Source organism: Oncorhynchus masou, chromosome 1 (assembly GCF_036934945.1).
Source record: "Oncorhynchus masou masou isolate Uvic2021 chromosome 1, UVic_Omas_1.1, whole genome shotgun sequence".
Classification (NCBI taxonomy): domain Eukaryota; kingdom Metazoa; phylum Chordata; class Actinopteri; order Salmoniformes; family Salmonidae; genus Oncorhynchus; species Oncorhynchus masou.
Window position 1 is genome coordinate 28,799,969 of NC_088212.1, and position 13,907 is coordinate 28,813,875.

A 13,907-nucleotide genomic window follows, 5' to 3' on the forward strand; every position below is an offset into this window, starting at 1 on the left:
GGACTCTGCTGTTGAGACAGCTTTATGTAGGCCCTAACTGTTTGTGGGCACCGTTTGTCACTGTTATAGTACAATTCATGTATTGTTTAGTGTTGTGTAGGTGGTTTTGCTGCCATACATAATTATTATTATTATTTTGTATTATTTTGTATTTATTTTGATTTTGCCCCACCAAGATTTACATGCTAAAATCGCCACTGCTGCCTCCACCACAAGTGGCAGTCCCTGTGTTGGTTCGGGGTGGCAAACCATGCATGGGAGGATCTCATTCAGCGTCATACAATGTGACAATTGGCTCTTTCAACCCTCTATATGGATATGGTTATAACTCATATTGCAATTATCCGAGTATGCAATCCATTCCAAGTGCCACGCAAATGTCAAACAATGTGGTTGACATGAACCTCATGGAAAATATAGAGGGACCTTTCCAACTAGGACACTTTCAGGCAACTTTACTGGGTATAAGAGCATGGTGAGAAACTATTTCAAAACAACCACCGGACTCTCATCATTTTTTTGTCTGTTTACCTGGATATGTGAATACATTTAAGTTGGGCTATGCAATGGCAAGGCACAGTGGTCTAAGACATCGCATCTCAGTGCAAGAGGCGTCACTGCAGTACCTGATTCGAATCCAGGCCTCAGGGCAATCCAGGGTTTGGCCGTCATTGTAAATAAGAATTAGTTCTTAACTGACTTGCCTAGCTAAACAAAGGTTTAAAAAATTAAAATAATGTTAATTGTGGAAAAAAATCAACAAAGGCCTACAGGCAAATCGAAGTGTATGCCTATAGCCTACTGTACTTACTAGGCCTGTGTGTATTGGTCTACTATAATACATTTGTTGTTTACCTAATTAGTTTTGTTTAGCTTATATTTCGCTAAATTTATCATATTGCTCTGACAGACTTGGTCTTGTTTGGGGGGGGCTCATATCCTGTAGGTCTACTTTTACCCTTAAACAAATTAGAATTTGTTTTCTCTATCCTAAACCCCCTGCGAACACACACTTTTCCTCACTGGTTGTAAAATAGCTTTTTCCTTGTTTTTCAAATGGTTTCATATATTACACCATTGTTGAAGATATAATATAATGACATATTGCCTGACATATGACCTGGCATGAGCTCAGCTATTTAAATTGTTCCACAACCTTAATTCTGTTATTGTTCTGTCGACAAAGCCGATGAACAATGACACACGCGACAAGGCCGAGGAGTCAGTCCTGTCATTGACCTTGGGTAAAGGGGAACGAGCTGGTAGACAAAGTGTATTTTTTCCTCTTAACTTTTAATCAAATAGGAAAACAGATTCCAATCTAACCTTGTCAGCCATTGATAGGAGGGAGATACTAGCACCACTTGTGCAAACTGAATTGCAGTTTAGATAACTATTAGTGAATGCACCAAATTTGCCCATTCACTTCTAGACTTGAAGTATTAACATATGAACATATTTCATGATAAAGCTATAGCCTATTGCATTGTATGTTAAATATTTATATTTATATTATGCTTTTCTAAAATACCAATGCAATTACATCTCTATAATTATATTTTTATAAAACGGAAAAGTATTGGTTGGCATTTCTGATTGTTTTGAAACATAATTAGTTTTTTAAAAGCTCCATCTATAATTAAAATATAAATGTATTTATAATGAAGTATAAGGCCCACATACAATATATAATATAATAGATACATTTGTCCGTAATCTGTCATCAATTTAATCATTCAGTTAGAGGGTTTGGTAGCCAACCTGTGAATGTGGATTCCCTGTGTGGCTGCTTGCCTGAGCCCTGTGGGGCAGAGATAGTGGTGAGCTGAGGTGCATCAGAGCTGGGATAAGGGAAAGAGTTGCTCAGAGCAGAATTTAGCAGCAGACAAAGTGGAGAACAAGACCTCTTGAGAAGATCTTTATCAAGAGCGAGACCTGGCTCATCAGCTGACTAATGGCCCATGTACACTAGTGGGTGGCACCTCGCGGTGAAGCACTGTTTTCCATTCATTTTCAATGGAATGAAATGGTGAGGAGCATAGTGGGCGGGGGACCGTTGAGCTGTGTGAAAGTGGAATGGGAGGCGGTGAAAAACAGCATCTCCCTATTTTTTTTCAAATAACAAGCAACTGGGCGATGACCAATCATATTGAGGGGTTCCCATGATTAATCTGACGCTCTGATACCCAACACTGGAGAATTTCTTCAGAAAAGATGGCTGACAAATATACTAGGATTGAAGCAAATGTAAGTAATTATACAACTTGTACAGTTGAGATGAATATGTTAGTTAATGGAGAGACAAACAATAATGCATATTTTTTGTCATAGTTAATTTACAAAATTTGCTATTCTGCAAGCTAGCTGACTAGCTAACATTAGCCATCTAGCTAGCTTGCCCTATGGGTGTTTTGACATGAATATGACATTGTAATTTGTGTTGTTTAATGTTTTAGGGACTCCTGAGAAAACCATCAAACCAGGCAGTCGTCTTGTGAAACAGTGGATGTAAAGAATCTAGCCAGATAAAGCATTTACTGCAAAATTGAATGTACAATTTTGTAAGCCTGCCTTGCTGATATTTGCTGAAGTAACGTAGCTAGCAAACTCTTGCTTATTGTGTAGTGCAGGATAAAAGGCCTTGTATGCCTAGGATAGCTAGCTAGCAATGAACCTAGCCATGAACCTCAGCTATCATAGCTGGTTGTATTGACTTCAAGACACTGAATGGTATCAATAAAACCTATGGATTGAGTAGAATATAATATAACTTTGTGCCAAGGATGCAAGTCGTGTAAACATGTATTTATTACCAAGCATGAGTTTCGCATATTGTAGCCTATACATGGAATATATTCAAATCAAATCAAATTTGATTGGTCACATACACGTGTTTAGCAAATGTTATTGTGGGTGTATCGAAATGCTATGTTTCTAGCTCCATCAGTGCAGTAATATCTAACAAGTAATATCAAACAATTTCACAACAATACACTCAATAGACACAAATATAAGTAAAGGAATGGAAATAAGAATATATAAATATTTGGACGAGCAATGTCAGCGCGGCATAGACTAAGATAAAGTACAATATAATAGTATACAGTATCTACATATAAGATGGGTAATGCAAAATATGTAAACTTTATTAAAGTGACTAGTGTTCCATTATTAAAGTGGCCAATTATTTCAAGTCTATGTATATAGGGCAGCAGCCTCTAATGTGCTAGTGATAGCTATTTAACAGTCTGATGGCCTTGAGATAGAAGCTGTTTCTCAGTCTCTCTGTCCCAGTTTTGATGCACCTGTACTGACCTCGTCTTCTAGATGATAGGCAGTGGCTCGGGTGGTTGTTGTCTTTGATGATCTTCTTGGCCTTCCTGTGACATCGGGTGCTGTAGGTGTCCTGGAGGGCAGGTCGCATCACCCTCTGGAGAGCCCTGCGGTTGCGGGAGGTGCAGTTGCTGTACCAGGCGAGGATACAGCCCGACAGGATGCTCTCAATTGTGCATCTGTAAAAGTTTGTGAGGGTTTTAGGTTTCAAGCCAAATTTCTTCAGCCTCCTGAGGTTGAAGAGGCACTGTTGCAACTTCTTCACCAGACTGTTTGTGTGGGTGGATCATTTCAGTTTGTCAGTGATGTGTACGCTGAGGAATTTGAAGTCTTCTACCTTCTCCACTGTGGTCCTGTCAATGTTGATGGGGGGTGCTCCCTCTACTGTTTCCTGAAGTCCACGATCAGCTCCTTTGTTTTGTTAACATTGAGTGAGAGGTTATTTTCCTGGGACCACACACCCAGGGCCCTCACCTCCTCCCTGAGGGCTGTCTTGTTATTGTTGGTAATCAGGCCTACTACTTTTGTGTCATCTGCAAACTTGATGATTGAGTTGGACGCATGCATGGCCACGCAGTCATGGGTGAACAGGAAGTACAGGAGGGGGCTGAGCACGCACCCTTGTGGGGCCCCAGTGTTGAGGATCAGTGAAGTGGAGGCCTTGTTTCCTACTTTCCCCTCCTGGCAGCGGCCCGTCAGAAAGTCCAAGACCCAGTTGCACAAGGTGGGGTTCAGACCCAGGGCTCCAAACTTAATGATGAGCTTGGAGGGTACTATGGTGTTGAATGCTGAGCTGAAATCAATGAACAGCATTCTTACATAGGTATTCCTCTTGTCCTCTTGGGATAGGGCAGTGTGCAGTGCGATATTGCAGTGTGCAGTCCAGATGGGATAGGGCAGTGTGCATTGCATCGTCTGTGGATCTATTGGGGAGGTAAGCAAATTAAAGTGGGTCTAGGGTGTCAGGTAAGGTAGAGGTGATATCATCCTTAACTAGCCTGTCAAAGCACTCCATGATGACAGAAGTGAGTGTTACGGGGCGATAGTAATTTAGTTCAGTTATCTTTGTTTTCTTGGGTACAGGAACAATGGTGGACATATTGAAGCTAATGTGGACAGCAGACTGGGATATGGAGAGAATATGTCCATAAATTGTCCAGCCAGCTGGCCTGCGCATGCTCTGAGGACTCACATCGGCTCCGGCTCCGGAGAGCCCGCAGTCCTTGTTGACCCTGTCACATACATCTCGTGTCTGAGCCGTTGAATTGTGACTCCACTTTGTCACTATACTAACCTTTTACCTGTTTGATTGCCTTACGGAGGGAATAACTGCACTGTTTGTATTCTGCCATATTCCCAGTCACCTGCCATGGTTAAATGCGATGGTTCTCGCTTTCAGTTTTGCACGAATTCTGCCATCTATCCACGGTTTCTGGTTAGAGTAGGTTTTAATAGTCACAGTGGGTACAACATCTCATTTACACTTCCTGATAAACTCAGTCACCGTATCTGTGTATTCGTCGATGTTATTCTTAGAGGCTACCCGGAACATATCCCGGTCTGCATGATCAAAACAATCTCAGAAGACAGTTACATTTACCACAAAATACTCAAATTAATCATACTCTAAAACAAGGAGCTGAAAGGAGAGCTAGGTTGACTTAAGCAGAAATCCCTCTCTCATGATCAATTTGTCACCTAAGAGCTTCATCCATTAAAGTGGGAAATTGGCAAAGCTTTCTTCCCACTGTAAACCCATATAGTAGGGATTCTGATGTTGACTCTGACAGGGTGTGATTCCCAGGCTGATGGCTGACGGTTTCAGGGATGATCGGTGTGCTGGCTGGACCTAGGCTCTGTGAGGTAGTGTGATTGTTGTGTAGCAATTATTCCTTTGCCATTTACCAGATGGAGCAATATCTATGTATTCTTGCACCTAACTGTTGATACATTAATTAAGGATCTACAGGATCGGTGTCCCTATACCGGGAAGGTTGTTGCTAATGTGACTAGAATGACGTTGTAAGTAACAGCAAACTTTCCAGGACATAGACATGTCTTATATGGGCAGAAAGCTTACATTCTTATTAATCTATCGACACTGTCCAATTTACAGTAGCTATTACAGTGAAAAAATACCATGTTATTGTTTGAGGAGACTGCACAACAACAAAAGACTTTTATCACGGCAACTGGTTTGATACATTCACCTCTGAAGGTAAATAATGTAGTTACATTCAGTAATCTTGCTTTGATTTGTCTTGGTCCCTGGTCCCAGGGATAAAATGTAGCATAGTTTTGTGTGATACAATCCATTTTTATATTCAAATGTAGGAACTGGGTTCTACAGTTTGAACCCCTGCTGTCTCTGTATGGCCTTTCTCTTGCATTTCAAAGATGATAGACCTATTTTTGTTGTTGTTGAGAATACATGTTTTTGGTTTGTATGATCTTTTACCAGATCTAATGTGTTATATTCTCCTACATTAATTCCACATTTACACAAACTTCAAAGTGTTTCCTTTCAAATGGTATCAATAATATGCATATCCTTGCTTCAGGTCCTGAGCTACAGGCAGTTAGATTTGGGTATGTCATTTAGGGGCGAAAATTGAAAAGAAAGGGTCCGATCCTTAAGAGGTTTTAAACACAACTATTTTCACATTTTTTATTTTTTATAAAGAAGTAAAAGAGGGTTTGGTTGAGATTCATTTGTTGGAATTTGAATAAAGGGTATATCTTTAGATTGGGTGTCTCCCTTTGTCAACCTTGTCACATTGGGGGATGGGGGAGGGGATCGAGGACAGAGGCATCTGCTTATTGTCAAGGAAACTGTCACTCCTCTCCATTGCTGCTAGGCAGAGGTCTCAACAGGCCTGGCCCAAACCTCTTTAAGTTCTGTCACTCACCCTGGGTCTCCTTCCCTCGTCGGGTACCTCCTACACTCAGTGTACTGTATACACCACACACTCGGGCACCTGAACTGCATCTGTTACTGGCTCCCATACACAGGCAGCCAGCCCTTATGGAGATTTATGTTTGTAGCTTGTCTGCACATAGAAGCTTAAATGGGTGCAATTTATATGGCCATGCTCCTCTGCTCCAAAACTGTATCTTCTCAGTCTTGCTCAATGACACTTCCTTGGAGATTGATGTCATGTTCATTTGATTAACCTCCAAACTAACTTTATGAAACACAATTTTATAGTAGATACATTTCCAGGTAGTTATTGGGAATTTACATGGTGAAATGGTAATTACACAGTAATATCCCAACAATAACTTATCAAGCACCAAATGACACCATTTGGTTACCAGGTAACTTATGTTACACTTTTATTTGAAGTATAACAGAAAGTAGCCATTACCACACAATATCCTAATTGGATTCATTATTAATTGTGCAACCACTAGATGTCTCTGCAAGACTGGCATATAACTGTATGTCTCCAAATTCTCTTGAGAGTACAGCAGACCTGTGCATATGTCAAATACTTTAATAGTTTGCTTGATTAAGCTTGACCAATGTGCAAGGTGGGACCAGTTTGTACATTTGGGACAATAACACGATTTGATGCTTCATTTTGTATCCAGCAATCTTAATCAAGCACACCTCAAGTATTTGGAAGTATTTGACTTCAGTTTTGATACAGACCTTTATTGACGTAGTCTGGAGGGGACTGATTTAGTCCAGACAGGAAATACTTGCCAGAATAAGGATATAGACAGATATACATCAAAAAGATCTTCAACACTTCACGTTTACGTTTCATTATTAAAGTGTGAGGCAGTTACATACTAACATACTAAACATACTGAGATGAATACTAAAAGAGCATAAAACATTTTGATTTTCCATAACATGAATCCACTAGTGGCCCATTTTACATTATTCCTCTGATAGTAGGCCTACTCTGGTACAACATCTCAATCAAGGCTTGGAAAACACCCCCGTCTGGTGGTAGTGGCCAGACATCTGGCAAGTTCATGATTGTGTGGATGTAAAAGACATAACGGTGTGCTTTCCCAACTGAAATCAACTGATCTTGTAGTTACTGAGCCAGCTAGGTTTTGATAAGGGCCTTGGTAATGCCTAGAAGGGCCTGGGTAATGCCTAGAAGGGCCTGGGTAATACCTAGAAGGCCAGCATCCCGGAGTCTTCACTGTTGACATTGAGACTGGTGTTTTGCAGGTACTATTTAATGAAGCCATTTGAGAACTTGTGAGGTGTCTGTTTCTCAAACTAGACACTCTAATGTACTTATCCTCTTGCTCAGTTGTGCACCGGGGCCTCCCACTCCTTTATCTATTCTGGTTAGGGCCAGTTTGCGCTGTTCTGTGAAGGGAGTAGTACACAGTACGAGATCTTCAGTTTCTTGGCAATTTCTTGTATGGAATAGCCTTCATTTCTCTGAAAAAGAATAGACTGATGAGTTTCAGAAGAAAGTACTTTGAAAGTACTTTGTTTCTGGTCAATTTGAGCCTGTAATCGAACCCACAAATGCTGATGCTCCAGATACTCAACTAGTCTAAAGAAGGTCAGTTTTATTGCTTTATTAATCAGGACAACAGCTTTCAGCTGTGCTAACATAATTACAAAAGGGTTTTCTTGTGATCAATTAACCTTTCAAAATGATAAACTTGGATTAGCTAACACAACGTGCCATTGGAACACAGGAGTGATGGTTGCTGATAATTGGCCTCTGTACTCCTATGTAGATATTTCCAGCTACTATAGTCATTTACAACATTAACAATGTCTACACTGTATTTCTGATCAATTTGATGTTATTTTAATGGACAAAAAATGTGCTTTTCTTTCAAGAACAAGGACATTTCTAAGTGACACCAAACTTTTGACAATTGTTTATGTCAAAACTGCTAAATCTCAGTAAATTTGGTTAGGAATCATTTCACACCAATATCCAAACTTTGTGTAATGGGCTTCTTCCTCCTCTGACGAGGAGTAGTAGGAAGGATCGGAGGACCAATGCGCAGCGTGGTAAGTGTTCATGATACTTTTAATAGAACACAGAAAAATACAAAATAACAACGTGAAATAACAAAAACCGAAACAGTTCCGTGTGGAACACACAGACACAGAAAATAATCACCCACAAATCAAGGGTGAAAACAGGCTGCCTAAGTATCAATCAGGGACAACGATTGACTGCTGCCTCTGATTGAGAACCATACCAGGCCAAACACAGAAATACCAACTCATAGAAAAACAAACCTAGACAATCCACCCAACTCACGCCCTGAACTAAGGACACTTTGTCTCTGATTTTCAAGCAGATTTAAGTCAGGTCTGAGACTGGACCCCTCAGGAACACTCAACACCTCTCTGGTGTGTCTTTGGCAATACACTTTGTGTAATTGTCCAAAAAGTTAATTTATTTGCAATATTCAAATCAAATCAAATTGTATTCGTCACATGCGCCGAATACAACAGGTGTACGTACGTATGCCTTACAGTGAAATGCTTACTTACAAGCCCTTAACCAACAATGCAGTTTTAAGAAAATACCCCCCAAAAAGTAAGAGATAAGAAAACATTTTTTTTTACGAGCAGCAGTAAATAACAATAGCGGGGCTATATACAGGGGGTACCGGTTCAGAGTCAATGTGTCACTGTGCGGTAGCACCGGAGTCGAGGTAATTGAGGTAATTATGTACATGCAGGTAGGGTTATTAAAGTGGCTATGCATAGATAATTACAGAGAGTAGCAGCAGCGTAGGGCGGTGCAAATAGTCTGGGTAGCCATTTGATTAGCTATTCAGGAGTCTTATGGCTTGGGGGTAGAAGCTGTTTAGAAGCCTCTTGGACCTAAACTTGGTGCTCCGGTACCGCTTGCCGTACGGTAGCAGAGAGAACAGTCTATGACCAGGATGGCTGGAGTCTTTGACAATTTTTAGGGCATTCCTCTGACACTGCCTGGTATAGAGGTCCTGGATGGCAGGAAGCTTGACCCGGTGATGTACTGGGCTGTACGCATTACCCTTTGTAGTGCCTTGTGGACGGAGGCCGAGCATTTGGCATACCAGGCAGTGATGCAACCCATCAGGATGCTCTCGATGGTGCAGATGTAAAACCTTTTGAGGATCTGAGGACCCATGTCAATTATTTTCAGTGTCCTGAGAGGGAATAGGTTTTGTCGTGCCCTCTTCATGACTGTCTTGATGTGCTTGTAGGTTCATGCTCTACAACATCCGCAGAGTACGACCCTGCCTCACACAGGAAGCGGCGCAGGTCCTAATCCAGGCACTTGTCATCTCCCGTCTGGATTACTGCAACTCGCTGTTGGCTGGGCTCCCTGCCTGTGCCATTAAACCCCTACAACTCATCCAGAACGCCGCAGCCCGTCTGGTGTTCAACCTTCCCAAGTTCTCTCACGTCACCCCGCTCCTCCGCTCTCTCCACTGGCTTCCAGTTGAAGCTCGCATCCGCTACAAGACCATGGTGCTTGCCTACGGAGCTGTGAGGGGAACGGCACCGCAGTACCTCCAGGCTCTGATCAGGCCCTACACCCAAGCAAGGGCACTGCGTTCATCCACCTCTGGCCTGCTCGCCTCCCTACCATTGAGGAAGTACAGTTCCCGCTCAGCCCAGTCAAAACTGTTCGCTGCTCTGGCCCCCAATGGTGGAACAAACTCCCTCACGACGCCAGGACAGCGGAGTCAATCACCACCTTCCGGAGACACCTGAAACCCCACCTCTTCAAGGAATACCTAGGATAAGATAAGTAATCCTTCTCACCCCCCTTAATGATTTAGATGCACTATTGTAAAGTGGCTGTTCCACTGGATGTCAGAAGGTGAATTCACCAATTTGTAAGTCGCTCTGGATAAGAGCGTCTGCTAAATGACTTAAATGTAAATGTAAATGTATGTTAGTTTGTTGGTGATGTGGAATCCAAGGAACTTGAAGCTCTGAACCTGCTCCGCTACAACCCTGTCGATGAGAATGGGGAGTGCTTGGTCCTCCTTTTCCTGTAGTCCTCAACCATCTCATTTGTCTTGATTACATTGGGTGAGAGGTTGTTGTCCTTGAATCCTAGGTCAGGTCTCTGACCTCCTCCCTACAGGCTGTCTCATCATTGTCGGTGATCAGGCCTTCCACTGTTGTGTCATCGGCAAACTTAATGATGGTGTTGTAGTTGTGCCTGGCCGTGCAGTCATGAGTGAACAGGGAATACAGGAGGGGACTGAGCACACACCCCTGAGGGGCCCCCGTGTTGAGGATCAGCGTGGCGGATGTGTTGTTACCTACCCTTACCACCTAGGGGCGGCCCATCAGGAAGTCTAGGATCCAGTTGCAGAGGGAGGTGTTTAGTCCCAGGGTCCATAGCTTAGTGATGAGCTTTGAGGGCACTATGGTGTTGAACGCTGCGCTGTAGTCAATGAATAGCATTCTCACATAGGTGTTCCATTTGTCCAGGTGAGAAAGGGCAGTGTGGAGTGCAATAGAGATTGCATCATCTGTGAATCTGTTGGTGTGGTATGCAAATTGGAATGGGTCTAGGGTTTCTAGGATAATGGTGTTGATGTGGACCATGACCACCCGTTCAAAGCATTTCATGGCTACAGATGTGAGTGCTACGAGTCGGTAGTCATTTAGGCAGGTTACCTTAGTGTTCTTAGCCACAGGGACAATGGTGATCTTCTTGAAACATGTTGGTATTACAGACTCAGTCAGGGAGAGGTTGAAAATGTCAGTGAAGACACTTGCGAGTTGGTCAGCGCATGCTCGGAGTTAACGTCCTGGTAATCCATCTGGCCCAGCGGCCTTGTAAATGTTGACCTGTTTAAAGATCTTACTCACCTCTAGTGGTGTGGGGGCTGTGCTTTGGCAAAGTGGGTGGGGTTATATCCTTCCTGTTTGGCCCTGTCCGGGGGTGTCCTCGGATGGGGCCACAATGTCTCCTGACCCCTCCTGTCTCAGCCTCCAGTATTTATGCTGCAGTAGTTTATGTATCGGGGGGCTAGGGTCAGTTTGTTACATCTGGAGTACTTCTCCTGGCCTATTCGGTGTCCTGTGTGAATTTAAGTGTGCTCTCTCTAATTCTCTCTTTCTCTCTTTCTTTATCTCTCTCGGAGGACCTGAGCCCTAGGACCATGCCCCAGGACTACCTGACATGATGACTCCTTGCTGTCCCCAGTCCACCTGGCCGTGCTGCTGCTCCAGTTTCAACTGTTCTGCCTTATTATTATTCGACCATGCTGGTCATTTATGAACATTTGAACATCTTGGCCATGTTCTGTTATAATCTCCACCCGGCACAGACAGAAGAGGACTGGTCACCCCACATAGCCTGGTTCCTCTCTAGGTTTCTTCCTAGGTTTTGGCCTTTCTAGGGAGTTTTTCCTAGCCACCGTGCTTCTACACCTGCATTGCTTGCTGTTTGGGGTTTTAGGCTGGATTTCTGTACAGCACTTTGAGATATCAGCTGGTGTACGAAGGGCTATATAAATACATTTGATTTGATTTGATGACTCACATCAGCGGCGGAGAGTGTGACCACACAGTCATCCGGACATGCTGATGCTCTCATGCATGTTTCAGTGTTGCTTGCCTCGAAGCGAGCATAGAAGTTATTCAGTTCATCTGGCAGGCTGGTGTCACTGTGCAGCTCTCGGTTGTGCTTCCCTTTGTAGTCTGTAATAGTTTGCAAGCCCAATATTGCCTTGCAGTATTACTTAAGGGCCTTTTTGCAAAAATAATGGATGATTTGAAACATGTTTTTTTTAACACAGCCTTCTTTCTTTTCACTTTGTTATACAGGCCAGTAATATGGAGTGAATGCAATGTTGTTGATCCCTTTGCATTTTCAAGTATTGTGGTGGCAGCATCCTGTTGTATGTTTGTCACCGACAGGGGCTGGGGAGTTTGTCAGGATAAAAAGAATATGAAAGGAGCAAAGCCCAGGTAAAAAGCTAGAGGAAATCCTGCCTCAGTCTTCTGAATACATGACCCTTTAATATTTTGGCGGGACAATTACACAAATCATTTTTAAAAACATCTGAATGTTTTTCCAAGAGGAATTGAGTTTTCCCGAGGAGTTCAGTCTCATTCCTGACAGTAAAATGGATTGAAAATCAGAGACAAGGTTTGAATATTGCTATCCATTAATGATTCCGAACCAAATAAACTGAGCTTGAGCAATTATGTTCCCCTAAGAGTTGTGCAGAGTTGGTGGAATCTTATTCAAAATGAATACAGCTGTAATTGCTGCCAAAGGTGCTTCCACCAAGTTATTAACTCTGGGGTGTGAAGACATATGCAATCAAGACATCTTCTTTTTTAGTTTATTATTCATTTAGATCATTTTCTATATTTATTTTACTTTGAAAATATGGAGCAGGTTATGTATATCTGTAGGAAAAAAAATCTAATTATAATCCCTTTCTAGATTTAGAAAAGGGGTGTAGACTTTCACTAGGCAATGTATAGCTAGCCATTGATAAATGAATTGGGACCGAAGTTTGGTGTAAGGCATATATGATCACTCAATTATAGCACACTTTCCTACATCCGCTTTCTGTGTAACTATCTTCAGTTCAATTCAATCGCATTCGCTTTCTCGTCCCAGGGTATTTCCCCAGTCAAATGAAGGGATTGTGGAGAGATTGCCTGTTGGATTTAATTCTCCACTGCTCTCCTCAGTCACACCACATGTCACTGCACATCTGATTTGTCACACTGCCAATGAATATGTCACAAGTTTTATGGGAAAGAGAAAGACATAATGAATATATAATGCATAGGGAGAAGTATGATCTTCTTACCGCATTTATAATAGAGCATTGTTCAATGGTCTAATCACATTGTGGACAGACAGTGTACAGGTATTTTGGACGTATAGTGGCCAGCCTAATGATGTTAATGAAGAATTATTACATGTAATATCGTACAAGAGATATTTTGAGAGAAAAGATTGGATGCGCTGCAAGAGGGTAGAGATAGATGATCTATGTCTTCTTTGTACAGCATAAACTCAGCAAAAAAAGAAATATCCTCTCACTGTCAACTGCATTTATTTTCAGCAAACTTAACATGTGCAAATATTCGTATGAATATAACAAGATTCATCAACTGAGACATAAACTGAACAAGTTCCACAGACATGTGACTAACAGAAATGGAATAATGTGTCCCTGAAGAAAGGGGAGGGGGGTCAAAATCAAAAGTAACAGTCAGTATCTGGTGTGGCCACCAGTTGCATAAAGTACTGCAGTGCATCTGCTCTTCATGGACTGCACCAGATTTGCCCGTTCTTGCTGTGAGATGTTACCCCACTCCTCCAACAAGGCACCTGCAAGTTCCCGGACATTTCTGGGGGGAATGGCCTTAGCCCTCACCCGCCGGTCCAACAGCTCCCAGACGTGCTCAATGGGATTGAGATCCGGGCTCTTCGCTGGCCATGGCAGAGCACTGACATTCCTGTCTTGCAGGAAATCACGCACAGAACCAGCACTATGGCCGGTACATTGTCATGCTGGAGGGTCATGTCAGGATGAGCCTGCAGGAAGGGTACCATATGAGGGAGGTGTATGTCTTCCCTGTAACGCAC